The sequence below is a fragment of the Bidens hawaiensis genome, unplaced genomic scaffold, assembly GCF_021521415.1.
Source record: "Bidens hawaiensis isolate Kalapana, Puna unplaced genomic scaffold, B.hawaiensis_p1.1 tig00006555_1, whole genome shotgun sequence".
NCBI classification, from domain to species: Eukaryota; Viridiplantae; Streptophyta; class Magnoliopsida; order Asterales; family Asteraceae; genus Bidens; species Bidens hawaiensis.
The window spans coordinates 1,078,859-1,084,933 of record NW_027491442.1 but is presented as its reverse complement, the minus strand read 5'-3'; positions in this window follow the sequence as shown (position 1 = coordinate 1,084,933).

The following is a 6,075-nucleotide window of genomic DNA, read 5'->3' as shown; positions in this document are numbered from 1 at the left end:
GGAATTACTTTTGGGTGAAATGACTACAAGCTTATGTGCAGTTTAGCTTTATAATATGATTTGTTAGAGAACTGTAAATAAATGAAAAACAAAGAAACAGATAAATGGATAACGCGTTCAATACATGCATGGCCATGGTTGTAAAAATCACGTTTAGGCATTCATTAATCTTGTCGCCGATTAATTGCAACTTGGTTAAAATTGAAAATTTTATATGTAAAATTTAGTGTGTGTACGTGTGTGCAGTGGCGAAAGCTTGGGCTTAGTCACAGGGTGACCGAAATCACAGACCCAAATTATTTTCTGGTCGACGATTTGGTTTGTGTTTCGGTTCAGTTCGGGTCAGATCAGATAGCCCCCTTCAAATTTGAGTTTTATAAAACAAAGCTTTTACCATTCGATTACTATTTTGTAAACTATGCAGTTAATGCGGTAAAAAATCAGTTATCGGTCAAGGGCCGCTATTTGTGATATAGGTTATTGCAATGGGATAGCGGTGAGAAAGCGGTAATTTTAATATCATGCATCATATATAATATAATACTAATATCAAAAGTAAAAAACACAAAAGTATCAGCAATTGAAATATGATTCAATCATAAGCAATGAAATCTTCCTCCAAGTTTACATCAATTAAGGAATCGTTGGTAGAAGAAAGAGCGAGAACATGACTTTTCTAGGATTTAGATAAAAAAATTTGTTATAAACAAATAAAAGATCAAATTTGAAGTTTGACCTATTTTGGCATTTTCTTAATTTAGCCTAAATATACCATCCTTGAAAATCGGTGCTATGACCGCTATCTAGGAATAAAAAATTGGTCAAATAGCGGCCAATAGCACCGCTAATAGCAATTCCGCTATTGGCACCGCTATTTTGCAAAGGTCCGCTATCCCACCGCTATCCCAACGCCATTGACTGCATAGTTTGTAAATTTTGTTTATATAAACCGTAAGGTTTTATAAAAAAAACCAAACGATGGGGTATTATATTAAAGAAAATCAGCGGTGACCGTTAGCTTTTTGTAAAAATACATCGAGGGTGACCGTGATTAATGCCTATAAAATTTTTTCAGGAAAATCATGAAATTTACTCTATTAACTGAAAAAACGGCAGTGACCGAGGCCACCCCGGACCCCAAGAAGCTGCGCCCCTGTGTGTGTGTACATATGTATGTCTGCAAATTTATATATAAATTGCAATCCAATTAATCGTCAGTCCCTATCATACTTTCAGACTAGCGCACTGAGAGTTCTAGAACACGGTGCATGCCTATTATAGTTATTCTAAAAGAAATAGAAAAAGGAAAAGTTGGGGAAAAAATAAAAAGAAATGGGTTTGGTATTTGGGGCCAAATTTGTGAGTGCATAGCCTCACCATCAACGTGTTGACTACATTTTTTTGTTAACAGAGTGGATCACCTCTAACCAAACCTATTTAAATTTTAAATTGTCAAGGACTCAAGTCTAGCTTTATGTATTGATGTATACAAATTTTATTCCAATGAAGCCCACATAATAATCAAGTTTATCTAAACAGTAATATTTTCTTTTTGGAATTTTGTAGATTGCTAATATGTTTTTAAATTTTTATGGTAATGAAAATATTTATTATTTTAGCAAAAGTTTTAATTTGATATATTTTTTTTCAAGCATTTAACATGCTTCATGTTTATTAAGTTTTTATTCATCTATTTGACTTGGTGTGACTTGAATAGATCAAATTTAAGAAAAACGGTCATGCTTAACATTGTTTATTTTGTGCATATATTATATATGTCTAATTTATTCTAAAATTCTATCCGAAATTTTTATTTATCACATAATCCAATTGGTAAAAATTGTTATAACTTGTTCTTTATACGAATGTAATAAATAAATACATGTATACGATATTGTCGAGTGGTAAATCATATATCTTTTTAAAATTTATATATGATGGACATACCTCTTTTAAAAGACAAAAACACGCATATGTGTCTTTAGTACACTCACTTCTCTGAAGAGAACTTGAACTCGCAACCTTTTGATTGCTTGTCATTGTGATAACACTATTTAAAAAGTTTGTCCGTAACAAATTTATTCTAATTATATGTTTTGAATATAGCTAAATAAAAGTTTTTTTTTAATTTAATGACAGTTTATCCCGTTAGACTGTATGCTATGGTGAGGGACATTGAAGCCCCTCCACAGTGCCACGTCAGTGTCACGTAGGCACCGGAGGCTTCGAAGCCCTTCTCTATAACGCCCCGCTATGGTTAAAGCCCCTTTTAGCGCCCCATTATATATATAAATGCATATGTATATGTGTATGTGTGTGAATAACAAGAAGAGAGAGAGAGAGAGAGAGAGAGAGAAGGCGCCGGTCATCCTATCCGCACTCCCCCTCTCCACGCCCCTACCCACCGCGTCCCGCGACGGTGTATGGCGCCCACCGCGCCTCAAAATCGCCCATGAAGGCGCCCATAGTGACCAACCTTAATATGTTTTGAATATAACTCTTTTACTGTGTGAACGCTATTTAAAAAGTTTGGGCCAACATCACGTGCGAATATTTTAATGTGTGTTTTATTTATTTATGTGTGCCAAAAGATTATATTTTAAAAAATATACACACACTTATAATAAGAAAATTAAGAATTGTTTGTGACGTGAAGGCCAAGGTGGGAACGTGTAAACACATAAAAGAGCCCGGATGAGACGGGCCTTGTTAAAATACTTGCAAACAATATTTAATGAAAACTTATAGATATCAAAAACAATTTGAACTTTTCTAAATTTGAGTTTGATCTCAACGGGTTTTACTGCAGTAGACTTTTAGGTGATGGATTTTCCCAGGAGCAGAATATGAAGATGGTGGACTTGGATCCCCTAGCGTTGTCCGCAATCACGAACATATGAGATCGTTTTTTCCATTAGGTTATGCCGGGTAGCTGGGCTTCTATTCGTTTGTCGTTAGAAAAATTAACAGTAAGAAACATAATTAATAAAAAGTAAACATATATAAAACCGAATAATTTGAATAATACAAAGCCATTAGCCAGTATACATACGTATTTGTACATACAAACTTCAAAAACCATTATTACACACCATACAATCTATGCCTAGATATGCATACGCCGTCGAAAAACGCACACCATAGTTATGACACCACAAATCTATCCATTATTCATTAAAGATTATTTGAGATACGCGTGTTGCATCTTCGCACGTTTTCCTAATATGCATATTGATATGCATGTGTGTATGGTATAAGTGCACAGACAATTTTTAAAATTTTAACTAATTTAAATCCGTTATCTTTGTGTTTTGTCTAATTTTGGTATGTACATTTACATAACGGGTACCCAGCGTATTTATAGATTTAAAAAATATTTAACTTATTACTTTAATCAATTAGTAGTACGAATGTTGGTGTCTAAGCATACATTTTGATGATAAAGTGGTGTGTTTGCCAACCAAATAGTTGTTGGTTCAAATTCTAGGGAGTACAGGTTTCGTGATTTTAGGAGTGAAAAGTGTGTGCTCGTTTATTTTTATTTTTTAGCAATGTTTGCAACTACTCAATACCGGTAAGCTTTTCTGAGACGAGATGTCAACTGCATATACTATTTTGACGCTCCAGACTCAAATCACCTAAAAACACAATCAACGAGGAACCCCACCACTGTGGGAAAACCTTCTTGAGTCAAGTTTTGAACCTGAGATCTCTAGGATCTTCTCAACCATTATCGTCAAAATATCAATGGCGTGTGCTCGTTAGTTAAAAGGAAAAAGATTAATAGTAGCATACTTTTTTTTTATTAGGCGAACCGTGTATTAACTGAAATTAGTTGTAAAAAGATTATGTCGTACATAACGTGTTGACCTTTTCTTTATTTGATTTATATTAAACGTTTGTACCCGACACCCCTTTGACATTTTAATAAGTCAAAACAAAAAACACACTACCCTTTTGAACACAGAACATATTGCATTTAAGGTCTTCATGTTTTTTCATTTCTTACATTTTAGTCCATGGCCTTTTAGATTTTTTAAATAAGCCTTGATTGTTTGTAAAATTTGCAGTCTCAACTTGATAGATTATAAAACAAAATCAATACAAGAATTGAATAAATATAAAAAGAAAACCATTATAGAAAGTTTTCCACAAGAGTAATAAGTTATAAGAAGAGCAACGATTATATTTATTATGATTATCATTTATCAGTCTATGTTATTGTTGGTTTCTTACAATATATTTGTTTGTATGTACTTATCGTCTTAAACTAATTAAAGTATGGTTTTATGAAAAAGTATATCTTAAGTCAATGCTAAGTATAATTTAATAACCTTTTTATAATGAAATTTACGTATTGAAATGACTTATCTTAACTATGTAAGTGTGATGATCAAAAACAAAATAAATCAAGACTATATCAGTTACATGGTGTCAAGATTGGCACAGTACAAAGGGTCCCATACTTGATACTTGTAGAAATCTTATACAATGTTGATGTGTTTTTGTTAAAACAAAATCAGATCAAGAACTTAACGACTATGATTAATTTTCACAAATATGATTCCACTCACACAAAACTATTAGGGCGCGTTCGTTTCACGAAATGGAATGGAATGGAATGAAAATTGGAATTTGCATAGGATTTAGAACTGGAAGGAATTGAATTTGGAATTTAAACATTCCAATAGGAATTGGAATCACATTACATTCTTGATGTGTTCGTTTGACAAAGAAATTGGAATTGGTGTTTTTTTTAATGAGGATAACGGCAGATGCATTTTAGTTTTTTACTTTTTTTGTTTTCGATTTATATTTTGAGTTATTAATTTTTTATTATTATTTTTGAATATCTTTTTGAGGGGTTTTAAAATATTCAAAAATAATAATAAAAAATTCATAACTCAAAAATATAAATCGAAAACAAAAAAATTAAAAAAACTAAAATGTTTTGTTCGTTGTTTTCGTTAAAAAAAATTCCAACGAATTCACTTGAAATCCTCCACATTTTGGAAGGATTTAGAATCTCTTGATTTAAAGGAATTTGAAGGAATTGAATTCCAATTCCAATTCTTTGACAACCGAACACACCATTTTAGATCCCCATGAATTAAGATTCCAATTCCAACGAAACGAACACGCCATATCATAGGATTTTAATTCCAATTCCTTTGAATTCTCATGAATTCTATGAAACGAACGCGCCCTTAGTGATTATTGTACAACTGGTGGTAGACAATTGAATTAAAGGAGATGTCAAAACACTTGCAAATATTTTGTAGTTTACAACACAATAAAATGACTAAATAATCATTTGATAAGCACAATCCAAAACATCACCTTAAATCTTAATGGTACCGAGTTAAAACAAGCAAAAATTAATGAGATTAAGAACTATTTTAATGTATAAATGACCGAATGAATATGGATGACTATATATAAATTAAGAGTGGATGTGGCCTTATTCGTGTAAACACCACAACTCGAGTGTCACATATGAAATTCTTTAATTGCCTGCTGGAAGGCATTACTAATTAACGGTAGTATTCTTGTTTACCCTTAACTCTCCATCTTTCTCTCTTTCCACATAAACACAATTTCTCTCTCCTCACCATTCAATAATGACTACCACCCGATTGTAGTACCGGAGACAGTGCCACTCCCACCGTCCACTCTCTGCGTTTTCGTTTAAGAATTTCCACTGCCCGAACAGAGATACCCGTTGGTGCCAGGTTTACCTTAATACCTGACATGACGTAAATATAAAGTATTGTTATGACTTTGCATTAAGATTGAAACAATTGTACCAAAATGCAATTCCAACAAATAAATAAAGCAAAAAGATAAGACCTTGGATTTGTTGCCAATCACCTTACTTCTCTCTCTCTCTCTCTCTCTCTCTCTCCACAAAATTCTTGTGAAAGCCAGCTGCCCTTTTCTCTCTCCCGACCGTATTCCTCTCTCTCTTGCCCGTCCTTTTCCTCTCCCTCCTACAAAATATTTATAAATTGAACCCTTAAACAATTCAACCTCCAATATCCAATATCTCTCTCATTCTCTCTCTTATAATTCTCT